At 44.2% G+C, this 16109-nt stretch overlaps 1 protein-coding gene across 2 annotated transcripts in view; it reads left to right on the forward strand.

The window, feature by feature from the left end:
* The first annotated feature begins 14655 nt into the window (after window positions 1-14655).
* EYA2 (EYA transcriptional coactivator and phosphatase 2) overlaps window positions 14656-16109 on the forward strand; it is a 262825-nt gene continuing 261371 nt past the window's right edge. For both annotated transcript variants that reach the window (XM_072801322.1, XM_072801321.1), the window contains exon 1: window positions 14656-14756. The gene's annotated coding sequence lies outside the window, so the exon portion shown is untranslated. The remainder of the gene's footprint in view (window positions 14757-16109) is intronic.

The raw sequence follows: 16109 nt of genomic DNA on the forward strand, positions 1-16109 counted from the left end.
GTCTGGCTAGCATGCACTAGAATAAGAGATGATGGCCTTGAAGAAGCAAACATCTATGCATTAACTGCCTATGTTGGATGTGAGCTCCCAATGGTGAGTGTGAACTGCCCATGGTAAGTGTGAACTGCCTATGGTGAGTGTGCACTGCCTATGGTGGATGTAAACTGCCTGCGGTGAGGACCACATGGCAAGAAACTGCAGGCTGACTCTGGGATTGAGGACAGCCTCCAGCCAATGGTGTTTAAGGAGCTGGGCCCTCAATCACACAACCACAGGGAAATAAATTGTGCCAACAACCTGAATGAGCATGGATGGGGGTCGGTCTCTGGTTGCTAAGCCTCCAGGTAAAAATGAAACCTGACCCCCACCTTGACTGTAGCATGCTGAGACATCGTGCAGAGGACCCAGGTGAGCCAGACCTGTACTCCAAACCCACATAAACTGTGAGTCAGTAAATATGTCCTGCTAGTTTGTGATAATTTATTACACAGCAATAGAAAGCTAATACAAAATCCATTTGTGAGGTCTTTTGTAAAATAGTCTAATCACAGAATTTTAATGTTGAGAGAGACATAAGTCTGACCCCTTCATTTTAGGGAGGAGCAACTGGGAATCATATACAGGAACTGTCACAAAGCATGTTAGTGACAAAGCCAGAAACCTGGAATCCTGCCTACTGGGGAATGGATTTTATAAAAAAATCACATGCCTAAAAACAGAAGAATGATCGCTGGCATTTCATTATGTGCCAGGTCTGTGCTATACGATTAACATAGACTATTTCTTCTAATCTAAAATCATTTCTCTTTATAAAATGATTAGTTTTGCTATTTATTTTTAATTACTCCAATAATACATAAGTACATCATCACCATTTAAAAAATCAAAGAATACAAATAAAGTGAAGTTTCCCTTGATCTTTCTTCCAACTTTCCTCCAAAACCAATCTCCCTTCCCTTTGAGGAACCACTGTTATTAGGTCTGTGTGTACATTCCCAGAGTATATTGAGCAGATGTCTCTTTTAAACTGTCCGCTGTCTATTAACTTGGTTTCTGATCTATTTTGTAGATAGTTTTGAACCTTTTGCAGTCAAATTCACCAATGTCTTCATTATAGATTTTGTCTTTTTGTCTTTTTATTTTGTTTATTTTGTTTTAATCATTATTGCTGCTCAATTTTGCTCAAAGACTCTGCCCTGAAAAAAAATAAAAAAAGACTCTGCCCTGCTCTGATTCTGTAGAAATAGTCTCACATTTTATTCTAGGATCATTATGCTTTCTTTTTTCTTTTGATGTATACTTTTGCTACATTTGGAATTTGTTTTAATGACTGAGAAAGTTAAGAGTTAAACTTTCCCAATGGACAACCAATTGTTCCAAAGGCACTGAGTAATCCATGCTTACTCCATTGAGCAGCACAAATTTGCATAAATATCCGTTTGTTCCTAAGCTCCCTATTTAATTACATTGATCTATTTGTCTGTTTATGCCAGCACCTCTCAGTTTTGATTATTATGGCTCCGTTACCTGTTTTAGCCAATTTGTATTCATTTTCAAGCTGTTTTGGTCACACATTTCCTCTTCCAGCTGAAATATTTTTTTTAAAGATTTTAATTTTATTAAAAAATATTTTAATTTTATTTATTTATTTATGAGAGACAGAGAGATCGAGAGAGAGAGAGAGAGAGAGAGAGAGAGGCAGAGACACAGGCAGAGGGAGAAGCAGGCTCCATGCAGGGAGCCTGATGCGGGACTCGATCCCAGGTCCCCAGGATCACAGCCCTGGAGGCTGAAGGCGGTGCTAAACCGCTGAGCCACCCAGGCTGCCCTTCCAACTGAATTACTGAATCAGCTTGGCACATTCAAAAAATATTGATGTACGTGTCTTCATGTTCATGTGTATCTGTATGTGTACATGTATATGCATGTCTGCTTCTGTGTGTGGATAAGTGTCTGTATGTATTTGTGTCTATAGCTCTGTCCACCGAGGGAGCCTGAGAGCAGAGACAGAATGGTAGCAAGAAGATGCACACACAGCACCCAGCTCCTGGTTTCTAAAATTTCTTTTCCACTAAGAGGAACTATAGATTTTTGGAGAAATAATTCCAAGACTGAGTCAGGACAAGTAGAAGATGAACCTGAACATCTTGTTGTGCCAGAAAGGAAGGAAATGTTCAAAGAATGACGAGGAGATATCAAAGCGGCACAGAAGCCAAGGAGTCTCCCACTGACCACATCTGGAACAGTATGGCATGAAAATAAGTAGGAGAGTAATAAGCTAAACGCATTGAATAAAAGAGTATGAATAAATAAGTTAATAAATTGAAAGTTTGATGAGGAACAGTCTTTGTGCATAGTCTCAAAGTATATTCTCACAAAATACTTATTAATTACAAAGGAAAGAAGAGTAGCTTGATAGTGGAGGAGGTTGGCAGACACCACTTTAATTAAGTATTGGAGTTAATAGCACCGTTAATGGGACAAATTGAAAACATGTGCTGTAAAGAACACATCATCGCCTCTATGGAATTCTTGCCAAAGAGAACCTGAATCTAATCATGAGAAAACATCAGAGTAATCTAAATGAGGGTCATTCTGCAAATAACAGATACTTTAATGGTATATTATATAATAAATAATGATGACACTATATTATAGTATCTGGAGTTATATACTATATATATATATATCATGTATATAGTATTACATCTATTATGCATTGGAATGTACTGTTTTCTTTTAAAATATATATGTTTTATGTTTTTTATTTATTTAATTTTTTTTAAAGTAGACTCCATGCCCAGCGTGGAACCCCACATGGGGCCTGAACCCATGACCCTGAGATCAGAACTTGAGCTGAGATCAAGAGTCAGATGCTCAACCAATTGAGCCACCCAGGCACCACCCCATATGTATATATCTTTTAATATCTATCTTTCCAGATTTTTTAATATCTAAATTCTTTGCAACAATTCTCTGAGTATTTATAAGCATGGTGTATACAAATATATTTTTCTTAAAATGTATAAACATACTATTTATGACATTCTACAAGTGACGTTTCCCTACATATAGATTCACCTCTTTTCATACTTGAAAATATGGATATACCAGGCTAGCCACTTCTTTTTGATTTGCCAGTTAGTTATTCTTCATCTTTTTACTCTTATAACCAACGTTCAAAGAACATCTTCTTCCACATGATAACTATAGACTATTGATGTGTTTCTGTTTAGAAAGGAGATGGGTAACAGAATTCCTGGACTACATTTTCTATTTAAAAAGATATTTCAAAATTTCTCTCCTAAGCGGCAGCACCAATTTGAGCTTACAAGTAATATTTCACAAGAGAAATCACAATGCACGCAAAACTCAATAATCTATAAAGGATAATGTTGAATGTGGCAGTGTTACTCACTGTCTGTTTTCCCTTTCCACCACAGCAATCGAATATGTAACTTGGCACTGTCTGCTGAGATAAAGTCTACATTTTCCAAACTCCAATGCAAGTAGTTATGTCACTTAAAAATATATATTTTATTTATTTCAGAGAGAGAGAGAGGACAAGAAGTGGGGGTAGCGGGGAGATGATGGCAGGAGAAGCAGACTCCCCACTGAGCAGGGAGCTTGACTTGGGGCTTGACTCCAGGACCCCAAGATCATGACCTGAGCTGAAAGCAGACCCTTAAATGACTGAGCTACCCAGGTGCTCCAGGCATGGTCATTACGTTCTGGCCAATAGGGTGTGAATGAAGGTGATGTGTTCAACTTCTGGGCAGTTGCCTTGAGAAAGAAATGAGCCTTACAGCTCTTTTCCCCCTTCCTGCTGGCTGAAGTTAGGGCACATTTTGGATTATAAAGTGGAAACCACTTGTTGATGATGGTAGAGCAACAACCATGGGTCCCAGAGGACAGTGGAACCACCAAACCAGCCATCAACTGACTACCCAGACATTTAAGTGAGGAAAATGTATCAAATAAATGCCGCATTGGGGGGATGTCTTTCTATCACAGCAGCCAAACTGATATCCTAAATAATACAGTCACTGAACACTTATCTAGTAAAGAAAGCAATCATTTCAAATTGGGGAGGTCAAAAAATATTATTTTATTTGATCTACCCAACAATTCAGTGAGAAGGAAAGTTTGTACATTGGTATTTAGCTGCCATTAATGTAGTAGATTGTTAAAAATGCTTATTGTACAACTATTGTATTCCCCTGGGGATTTTTTTACACTGTTGGAGAGGGCAGGCCAAGGGATCAACTCTGCTGAAGGAGCCGGGAAAAAATGCTGTCCAAACCAACTGGGGTTTTGGCAATGAATACACATTTGTTCACCAGTTTAGCATTTGTTTAGATTCCACTGTTTTGAAAAATTAAGTGGTTCAGTATTTTAAATTTGTTCCTAAGCCCAGTATAACAAATGACCTTTCTTCTCCTTAGGTTACTGAAAAGAATTTTCTTGTGTTTGTGGCTAATTCCTCAATGGCAGAGGCCCAGATGGGGGACAGGAGCGATGCTTAGGTCAAAAATAAACACAGATGAGAGCAGGATCCTGGATTTCCTGTGGCTCATTCCGTTTTCAACCATCCATACTGTTATATCTGAGTTTGGGTGGTTTTTATATACAGCATAAACTATACGGAAATTCTAGGAAATAATTCTGAATTACCAAAATTACAATTTACCAAACCTAGTTTCCCCCCTTGGGCTTATAAGTTTCCTCTTCAAATCTAGTGTTTTATTTCTAAGAATAGAATAACAAAAATCAGCTTATTTTTAAAGAAGTCATTGGTTAATATCTGGTCCCATATGAACTTAGCTAATTAAATGTCTTTAACATTTTAAACTGTATTTCTAAAGTTGATATTTTGGGTTTTCTTTGCAAGCACTTCAAGTGTCCAATATTTGTACTTAATTCTTTTAAATCTAATAAATGACATTTGTACATCAAGTCTTAAATTACCTTAAGTGTTCCAATGACTGCATACAAACTTAGCAAGATTTGAAAAGAAATTGCATGTTTAAGCAATGATTCAACTACATTTTAATTGTAATCAACAAGTCTGACCAACATGTCACTCTAATAATCTAAGTCTCCTAAACATAAATCTCTTAAATTATGTAAAGTACTAAATATGAACAGATTCATTCTTAACCAAAAAATATTAATCTGATGATTTTGACCTTGTAAAAATTTTTCACATTTATATCTGAATTGTATCTCAGCTAAAATATGCTTTCTGATAAAATTCCTTTCCCCGTTAGGACATTTCTATAATGAATATTGCTGAGGTTTAAAGATGCCTATCTTCTAGGGGAATTATTACCACCACGTCATAAGGCAGCTAGGGTTGCTTCCAACTAGACTTCTTAACCTGGGGTCTGTGTATAGAATTTGGGAGTTCTATAAACTTGGATGGAAAACAAGATCTTTATTTTTTCCCTTTTCTTTTTTTTGTAAAGTCTTATTTATTTATTTTTAGTGAAAGAGAGAGAGCACAAGCAGGAAGGGCTGAGGGAGAGGGAGAGAGAACCCCAAGCTGACTCCGTACTAAGTGCGAGCCCGACGCAAAGCTTTACCTCATGACCCTGAGCTCATGACCTCAACCAAAATCAAGAGCCTGACACTTAACCTACTAGCCCATCCAGGTGCCCCCACAATATCTTTATTTTCACTGGCCTTTAAATGAAACTTAGCATTCCCTTCAAATATGAATGTGGCAACAAACCATAGGACCTATGACTCTGTTTCCAATAGAAATTACAGGTAATTCCATATTGTATCATGGTTGTTGCAATTATCTGAAATACCTTTTATACTCAGCTCTACTGCAAAATTATGGAAGCTATTGGGCCTGCTACTCGATCTTGTTAGTCAATGTATTAATTAATAAAGAAGCTCATAGGACTGTATCACAACATGCATATTTTTAGTGATGTTCAATTGAAGTATAATAAGCTGGGCATATTTAGAGTGTTAAATGTTATCATTTTTGACATATATGCATACCATGAAGCTATCACTAATCAAGACACTGAACTTCCATCACCCCCAACAATTTTTTCATGTTCCTCTGTAATCCATCCTTCCCTCTACCTCATCCACAGGCAATCATAGCTTTGCTTTCTGTCACTGTAAACTCATTTCCATTTTTAAGAACTTGACATAAGGGCATCTGGGTGGCTCAGTTGGTTGAGGGTCTGTCTTTGGCTCAGGTCATGATCTCGGGGTCCTGGGATTGAGTTCCACATCAGGCTTCCCGCACGGAGCCTGCTTCTTCTCCCTCTGCCTATGTCTCTGCCCCTCTGTCTCATGAATGAATTAATGAATGAATGAATAAAATCTTTTAAAAAAGAAGGACTTTACATAAATAGAATCATGCTTTACGTGTCTGGAGCAGGGGGTGGGGAGGAGGGGATTCAGCTTTTATGCAACATAGTGATTCTGAAATTTATCCATGTTGTGCATTAGACATTTCTTTTATTCCTTTTTATTGCTGAGTAAGCCACTGTATGGCTATACCACAATCTGTTGATTTATTTACCTGCTTATGGACAGTTAGTGTGTTCCCAGTTTGTAGCTGTGACAAACTTGCTATTAACATTCAAGTAGGAGTCTGTGTGGATTTGTGTTCTCCTTTCTCTTGATGTCAAATGGCTGGGTCATATCGTAGGGAATATTTAACTTTTCCAGAAACTGCCAGACTTTTTTCCAGGTTCCAAGATATGAGAGTCTAGCTGTTCCACATCCTTGCCAACATTTGGTACAGTCAGTCTTGTTAACTTTAGCCAATTTATGGCTGTGCAATGGTATTTCATTATAGTTTAGTTTGCATTTCCCTCATAACTAATCCTGTTGAGCATCTGTGTGTGTGCATGTGTGTGTGTGTGTGTGTGTGTGTGTCTATCAGCCATCTGTGTGTCTTCCTTTTTGAAGCATTGGTTCAAAATTTTTTGCCTTTTTAAAAAATTGAGTTATTTGTCTTCTCACTATCGAGCTGTAAAAATCTTTGTATATTTGTTACACATTCTTTTTATTTTTTAAAGGATTTTATTTATTTATTCATGAGAGACACAGAGAGAGGCAGAGACACAGGCAGAGGGAGAAGTAGGCTCTCTGCAGGGAGCCCGATGTGGGATTTGATCCCAGGATCCCAGGATCACGACCTGAGCCAAAGGCAGACGCTCAACCCCTGAGCCACCCAGGTGCTCCCTTGTCATAATTTTACATGATTTTTAGATCTGTCTGATGGAAATGTTGTATTTCTACCAGCTTGTGGTTTCCCTATTTTTTTCTCAGTTTTGCCTTTGGAAAAACAAGTTTTATATTTTTAATGAAATCCAATGTATGAATGTTTTCTTCTGTGGTTTGTGCCTTTTATGTTCCGGGGAAGCTTTGCCCACTCCAAGGCTGTGGTGACTTTCACCTAATGTCTTTTAGAAGGTTTATGGTTTTAGGGTTAAGGTTGGTCTTTCGGTGTTGCATGAGGTAAGGGTCTAGGTGATTTTTTTCTCACCAATATACAATTTGCCAGCACCAGATGTGCATTACATGCATTTTTCTGTATTTAGAAGCTTTTTTTGGAGGGGGAGAGAAGATGTTCTGAGATTTCACCAGATTGCCAAACAGGTCCTTGGCACATGTTTTAGAGATTCCTGCAGAGTAAGAGATAAGGAACTGCTGACACTCAGGCAAAACGTTCTTGGTACCTATTCAGGAATCTATTATATCAGCCCCCGTGGTTTGAGGAGACCCTTGCTCGGCACAATGTGATTCCATAACAGCCAGAGATTTGGGCCAGAGCACTAAGTGGGGTGTTGTCAGAGATGTGGACAGGAGGCCCTGAATTATACCAAAAATTGTTATGGCAATGATTTCATAACTTTGAGAAGGGTTCCTCACCTCCCCCAGTCTGTTCATGGAAGTCTGCAACTGCCTCCCATGTGATCACTTGACTAAATTCCACATGTTCTCGGTCCTCAGGTCATATTTAAGTCATCCTGCTTAGGCAGGGTGGTCCTATGTCCAAGTTTGCCTGGGACATTCACTCTTAAAAGAGTTCCACTCTCAAAAAGCCTCTAGACTGAAAAAAAAAAAGTCTCTAGACTGACCTTTGAATTTGAGGAACTCCTATATTCTCTTCAGATGGTCCCTCTGCATTCAGGACCCCAAATTCTTTAAGAATATAGAACAGCAACAGGGTAGATTGTGAAGATCTCTGATGTCTCCCAGTCAGCATTTCTAAGATCATTGCCCTGATACTTACCGAAGACCCGTTGGCTATGTTCACCATGAAAGACAGTACAGTAGGCCAAAAGCAAGGAGAAAAAGAGAAGTCACATGTGTTAAAAAGCCAGAAATCTTGTCATTTGATTTGCTTTGTCTTTCTAGGGAAAAAAAGAAAGAGTGGCAGGGTTTTGAATGAAAGCATAAGGAGGTGACCTGGCTGGAAGAACCTGCTTAGAGCTCTATGGGTAGTCTTCACACCAGAATCAGTTTGAAAGCTGAACATGACAAAAGGTCTGGACAACCATCAAGGCATTTGCTCCATTACTGGATTTTACAATCAAGGGACAAAGGCTCCATCTTATTCTCCTCCCATTTAGCACATTCTCTGTGGTCCCCTAAGAAGTCCCCAAAAGGAAACTTGGACTTCAGCCACCCGGGCCACTCTCAGTTCTCCCCCAATGAATACTTAGGACCTTTACCGGAGAACAAATCGAAAGAGAGAGCATAAAAGAAGACGAGAAGAAAGCCTTGACCTTATCTTGAGCTTTGTTCTGTTTCCTCAAAAGAATGGGTTTCTTGAACACCCTTATTCCTGTTTATTTATTTCAAGGTGGGTGGTAAAGGAAATTAGAACAGGCATCATGACTCTGGTCACTTTGTGTGCACAGCATCAAACCCGTGCCATATGGTTTGTGTCTGTCATTCACTCATCAACATTTACTGGGTGCCTACGCATGCACCAGGCACTGTTGTAGGCAGAGGGGGTATAGCCATGAACAAAACAGCAAGTCTCCGCTCACACGGAGCTGACATTCTAGTGGGAGAGACAACCATAATAGATAAACAGGCAAATATGCAACACAGTGCAGTGGTGTGATAAACATGCCAAGGGGAGGAATAGGGGGCAGTGGGACAAGGATGCCGTCTTGGACAGGAGGTCAGGGAGGGCTTCTCTAGGGTAGAGACATTGGGCGGAGAGCTGAATGGATCGGAACGAAACCACCAACCTGCGACAAGTATCTTGGTGTCTTGATGCCGCTCCCCACAGGGGAATGAGCATCTCCCCCTGAGCATCGGTGATCCTGAAATTCTGGAGCTCTGCCTGGAATTGCACCCAATAATTGATTTCCCATTATTTTAAATGGGAAGACTAACAACGCATGACATGTCACCCCGAGCCACCAAACAATCTCCTTTTTTTTTTTTTTAACCAAACAATTTCCTAAAGTGGAACTAAACACTTGAAATGCTGACCGAGGATCAGACTAGCTTGTTAAGGTGGTTGAGGGCTTAAAGACTGGCTTCCTGATCACCAAGCAATTACTTAAGTTTGCCACAAATAGTTGCATTCATGGGGACACGGCCACATCTGACTGCATGTCTCTTTCTTCACTTCTTGCTGCACTTTGCAAAATGTAATGCGGATACTGTCTCAATAGTAGTGGAAACGTTCCTTTCCCTACATGTCCTACTGTCCTACATGTTATTCCTATAGAAATGCTACACAGAATTTTGAGGACACAAATATGAGTCTTTCTTTCCTTTTTTTTAAAAAAAGATTTTATTTATTTATTTATTTGAGAGAGAGAGAGTGAGCAGGAACAAGGAGGAGAGGGAGAAGCAGGTTCCCTGAGGGGCTCAATCCCAGAACCCCAAGATCATGACCTGAGAGGAAGGTAGACGCCTAACTGATTGAGCCACACAGGCACCCCAAGCTTTTCTTTATAAATTCTGGTGTGATCATTTTGAGAGTTGAGGCACCTGGGTGGCTTAGTGGTTGAGCATCTGCCTTCGGCTCAGGTCATGTTCCCGGGGTCCTGGGATTGAGTCCTACATTGGGCTTCCTGCAGGGAGCCTGCTTCTCCCTCTGCCTGTGTCTCTGCCTCTCTCTCTGTGTGTCTCTCATAAATAAATAAAATCTTTATTAAAAAAAAACAAATAAACATTTGTGAGTCATGCCTTCTATAAAATTTAGGTATTAAATACAGAGAGGCAATCTTGTATTTGTATTGGGAAATTATTGACCAGGGAGATGTTCAAAGTATGCCTGCTTTGTGGCCTTGGATTAAAGATAATATAAGATTTTATTTTTTGCTGAAGGGGTTTTTCATATTTCTCAGGCTTGCCAAAAGCCCCTTCCTCCACCTCCTCCCCATCCATATTACATATTGCCTCTTTTATAAGGACCCACAGGAAACCTTTTCTCCTGTACGGATATCGGACAAAGTTCTGATTGCTTCAAATAGTCCTGTTCGTTTCTATCTCATAGGCATTGAGATTCATGAATGCAGGGAAGCACTTTGAAATTCATGGTTTTCAATCTTGACTCTGCAGAACTTTGGGGGTTCCTTCAAGACCCTTTATAAGTACCCACAGGAGAGAGGTATGAGATTGGAGCCGAGATCCCTCACTTCCTTTTTCCATACTGAGCTTTTGTGCATGCTTGAAAGCCACTGATGTAATGATCTCATTTTCCTCTTTGCCTTGACGGCCAGGAAGCTCTAACTCCCAGTCCACCATTTGACAAGCGCTGAGGGCCTCCTGGCACACATTTTGATTTTCTTTTCTTTTCCTCCTGCTTTTCCTGTTTTAGTTATTCTGTTCCCATATATTGACGTTTTTGTATGCTGCCTCACATCCTTTTTGGAAAGAATCAAGGTTTACATGAATGCACTAAAAAAAAGGAGTACTTTTTGTTTGCAGGTGGAAAAAGAATGCATATAGAAATAAGGCATGATTCAACATAGAGAATACACATGTGTGTTTGTAGGATATGTATATACATGTTGGATACTTTGTGAAGCTTGCAGTTTTCCAAGCTAAGCTGGTCTTCTGGCTTGAGACAACATGTACTTGGAAGACTCTGGAGTGGGGAGAAAGTGTTTTACTCCTGGGTAGGCAAGCCTGTGCTCTACACTCCAAAGCTGCTGTATGGTTTAGCAGTTTTTCAGATTTTTGTCTGGGATTATTTTGCCGGTCATTATAAAATGAGAACAAGTACTTAAGAAAAAAAATCAAGGTAGAGAGAGGGACAGAAAGGGGGCGCTGCTACATAGGAAGGCAGCTAGCTGCATTTTGGGTGGTCTTCAATAAGAATTGAGAGCCTAACTCCTATCTGGGCTTCGACTTTATCTGCTGTGACTCTGTAGTCCAGTCGTTTTTCTCCCGAAGATGGGGACTCACCCTCTGCATCACCCAGGGTGCTTTTAAAAAATACTCATGCCTCAGTCCCTCCCCCAGAGAGTCTGGTTTAATTGGTCTGGGGTGGGGCCTCAGCATGGGGATTTTTAAAAGCTCCCCTGGAGATTCTAATGTGCAGCCCTCGGTTGAGAACCACTGCCCTAAGAAAAGGAAAAAAATAAAATTAATAAGCACCTGCCTCCTGTTTATCTCTTAAGGTGCTGTGGGGGGTGTGGCTGTGTTTTATGAGATAATGGGCCAGATTCTGGGGAAGGAGTAAAATGAAGGAAACAGATTAACCCTTTGGGCTCCATAGAGTACCCTGAGGTAGTATGTTTTTCAACATTTCCCCCATGATCTGCAGGAAGGAACCCAGCCTGACCCAGTACACACACACACACACACACACACACACACACACACACTCTTATTGCATGCAATCCACTTGCTATTTTCTAGGCAGGCTATCCCATTCTATTCCTTTAGGGAAAAAAAAACTCTGCTTCCTGCTACTGTTTAAATAAAATTATATTAAGGTTCCACGGGCCAACATAAATGAAACACCTCAGGAGAGCATAAAGACACTTAATTTGGAACGACTTGGGGCTTTTTGCAAGATGCTGTGGGAAGAGAAGTTGTGTGTACAATGATAAGATTTGGTGAGCATCACTAGTACCAGCTACAGGCAGGTTAGAAAGTGTTTTACAAGCGTGACCTCAGTGAATTATCACAAAAATATCACATGGGTACAGGTATCTTCGTTTTAGAGATGAGGAAATGACGGCCAAGTACATATGTATGTTCTGCCTCTAGGAACAGAAGAGTCCCCTCGGAGCTACAGGTCTGGTGCTTACTTGGCTCATGGAAGGAGAACAGTCATTACTGAGTACATTTGCTTCTACCTAAACCTGTAAGAGTGGAAAGTGGAGAATCAGCTCTGGCCAGAGGTGCATGCAGGTATGGCAGGGCCTGCAGCACACACAATTTGGGAACCCAATTTAAGAAAAATGATAGAAGCCCCAAATTAGGTACAAACGTGGATATTTCTTTGAATTTAAGAAAACACATAGCGACAAATTCAGATTTTAAGAAGCCGAAAAATACCACAAACATCACAAAATTCCCAACTCAACTTTCCCTTGACTGGATCTCCAAAATGCCGGTGGCCACACCCACACCACCCCCTGGGGATCAAGTACTAGAGTGGAGAATCAGAATGGGAAGAGACAGCTCTTTACTGACTGCACCTAAATGACAGTGTGTTGATAGGGACCTAGGGATGTGTTCACAAAGTCATTTGTTCATGTCAAATGTACAAAATGCCAGAACCTTAGAAACAGAGCCAGCGGGTGAGGGGCTCAGGAGCTAAAGCTTCATCAGCTTTCCTGTAACCCACAGCTGGAGTTGAAATCTGGATATTATATCTCAAAATCAAGGGCTTTGGCATCAGCTGGACCTGAATTTCAGCCCTGGATCAGCCACTTTCTGCCTTCTTTGAACTTGGTCATTTGTAAAATGGACATGCCTACAGCATCTATCTACCTATGGGTCTCTTGGGGATTAAATGGGATAAGGAAGGGGTGGGCACTGCTGGATGATCTTGGGTTGCCAGATTTAGCAAAGAAAATACAGGACATCCAGTTAAATTGGAATTTGAGCAGAACAATGAATAATTTTTTAAAAGATTTTATTTATTTATTCACGAGAAACACACAGAGAAAGGCAGAGGCATAGGCAGAGGCAGAAGCAGGCTCCTCACAGGGAATCTGATGCGGGACTCCATCCGGGGACTGGGATCACGGACTGAGCCCAAGGCAGCCGTTCAACCGTTGAACCACCCAGGCATCCCAATAACTTTTAATATAAGTATTATCAGCTTTTGCTTAAGACATCATGCTAAAACTTATTTCTTGCTTCTCTAAAATTCAACTTTATCTGGGGACCCGGTTTATTTTTTATTTTTTATTTTTTATTTTTACTGAGCTTAACGAATGGCAGTGGTTGGTATTGATTTTGGATTGCAGCATCCACAATGAAGTGGTCGTCAGGGAGATAAAAAAAAAAAAAAAAAGAACAAAACTGCCTCAACTCTGTTCCAGTTTATCGTGGGGAGGATTGAAAGAAGTGACCAGAAGAGGATGAAGGGAGTGAGGTCCCTCAGTTTGAGGGTGTGTGGGGTGGGGCATGTGCCACTGATTTTAGGTAAGCCAGTTTCGTTCTTGGGACCTCAGTTTCCCTATCTGTAAAGTGGGTGAAATGTAGGTGGATGATCCCTGAACTCTCCTCCCTCAGATATTACCAGCAGTGGCCTTTCTTATAATTCAGCTGTCACCTCCTCCGAGAAGTCCTTCCAGATTCTTCCAAGATTACCGGCCCTGCGCCCCCGGCACATAATTTTCCCCCTCGATGATAATTCTAACTTTCTGAAATTACCTTGCGTTTCCACTTGTTTGTTTATGGTCTCCCTCCCCATGTGCAGGTAGTTCCCGAGCCCAGACAACGACTCTGTGGCTTGTTCGAGTCGAATCTCCCAGGGACTGTACCCGACACAGTAGATGCTCAGTGCGGGCTGGCTGGATGGGTGGGTGAATGGGTGGATGGATGGATGGGTGAGTGGGTGGGTGGGTGGGTGGCTGGCTGGCTGGGTGGGTGGCTGGGTGGGTGGGTGGATGGATGGATGGGTGGGTGGATGGATGAATGACTGAGTGGGTGGATGGGTGGGTGGGTGGGTGGATGGATGGATGAGTGGATGGGTGCGTGGATGGGTGGGTGGGTGGGTGGATGGATGGATGAGTGGATGGGTGCGTGGATGGGTGGGTGGGTGGATGGATGGATGAGTGGATGGGTGCGTGGATGCCGGTGTAATTGTCGAGGTGCTTTTCTCAGGGGCCGCGCCCGGGTTGCGGAGGGAGGAGGTGGGGGTGCGGGAGGGTGGGGAGGAGGCTGCGCCCTCGCGCCCCCGGACGGGCGGCAGGAGCGGGCGCGCTGGGCTGGGCTGCAGGCGCGGAGAGCAGCGCGGCGGCGGCGGCAGGGCCGGGTCCCCGCGCCACGCGCGTCCAGCCGGAGGGGGGGAGGCGTGTGCGCCCGCGGAGCCCAGCGCCGCGCCTCGGCGCCCCCACGCGCCCACGCAGCGGCGCGGGGACCGGGCGGGGGCAGAGGGAGGGCCCGGCCCGGGGAGGGGAAGGGGCCGGTCCTCCCCGCGCAGGCAGCGGCCGCCGCAGCCCAGGAGGCGGAGGCGGAGGCAGCGGCGCGGCGGCAGAGCAGCTCGGTGCCCGCGCAGTCAGCCCGGCCGCGTCGGACCCGCGCCCGCCCGCGCCGGGGCGCCCTCTCCACCGCGCGCGGTGAGTACCTCCCGCCGGGCTCCCCGCCTGCGCCGGCCCACGCGGACCCCTGGGCTGGCGCCTCCGCAGCTGTCGGGGCGCTCGGGGAGGGGCGGGGGCGCACGGGCACCGCGGGCGCGTGCCGTCCCGGCAAAGCCGGGCTCCGGGCCTCAGTTTCCTCGGGCGCTCGGAGTGGGGGGCGGGGGGGGGCAGCGACTCAAGTTTGCACTCGGGCGCGCGGGACAAGTGCATGCGCGCGGGTCGGTGTAGACGCGGTGGGTTGCGTTTGGCTCCTTTCCGGACCCGGGTGGTCGGCGACCAGGGGTGTCCCCCGCTTTCCCCTCCCTGCCCCGGCACCCCCCGGGTCCGAACCGAGGAGGCGCCGGGAGCCCCCCGCACGCCCACGGGCGCCGTCCGTGGAGCCCCCGGGACGGGGCGGGAAGGGCTCGCCCACCCTGCGCGGGGCCGGCTCGGGGTGGGGGGTGGGGGGGCTTTGCACCGGGGCGGACGTCCCGGCGCTGGCTGAAGCCTGAGTTTTTGCAACCTGGGGGAAAAAAAAAAAAAAAAAAAAAAAAACTTTGCTTCCGAAGACCGTGGAGACGGAGCCTCGGGTTTTGCTGTAATGGGAGAAAGTGGAGAGAGGACTTGCCTGCTAGCCGTGCAGGCTGGAGCTTCAGCGGCCGTGCTGGCCTCAGCCCCGCAGATTTATTTCCTGCCCCCAAATAGAGTCCGGCCGCGCCGGGGATCCTCGGAGAGCCTGGCCCTGAAAGGACTCGCATCGCGCGGTCCTCGGAGCGCATTTCTCAGGGGCTGGAGGCGAAGCGCTCCGGCCGGGAACCCCGCTGCTCCTGAGCGCGCCCGGCGTGCACGCTGCGGGCTGAGTGCTTTTTTTTTTTTTTTTTTTGCAAAGCGAGCCTGAGCTGCATCTTTATGGATCCCGCTTCCTTCCGTCCCCCCTTGCTCCCCGAAACGCTACGTGATCTTTAATGACTTTTCTTTTAGATATTTGTAACGTGGAGGGATAAATCAGCTCCCGGTGGGGAGGGTACCTTTTCGTGACCAGGTACAGCGAAGCGAGTGAACCTCGGGGGCCGGTTGTTGAGAGAGGGCAGAGCCGGGAGGCAGGATGATTTACAAACACCGAGTAAGGATTTGAGTGCTGAATTATGTTTGAGTTACGGAGCTCCCTTCCAAAGGAAATTATAACCGGCGGATGATTGCTGTATTTCAAAACCAAATCTTGAGCCCTTTCATGAGCCCTTTCTTGCCCCAGTGCCATTTCTACTCCCAGAGTAGGACGGCTGAACCAGTAGCCACATTTCCAGCCTCTGGGCCTTGTGGGGCGCTGGGGGTGGGGGGAGGCAGGGCAGGGAG

This window comes from Canis lupus, chromosome 26 (genome assembly GCF_048164855.1).
Source record: "Canis lupus baileyi chromosome 26, mCanLup2.hap1, whole genome shotgun sequence".
NCBI classification, from domain to species: Eukaryota; Metazoa; Chordata; class Mammalia; order Carnivora; family Canidae; genus Canis; species Canis lupus.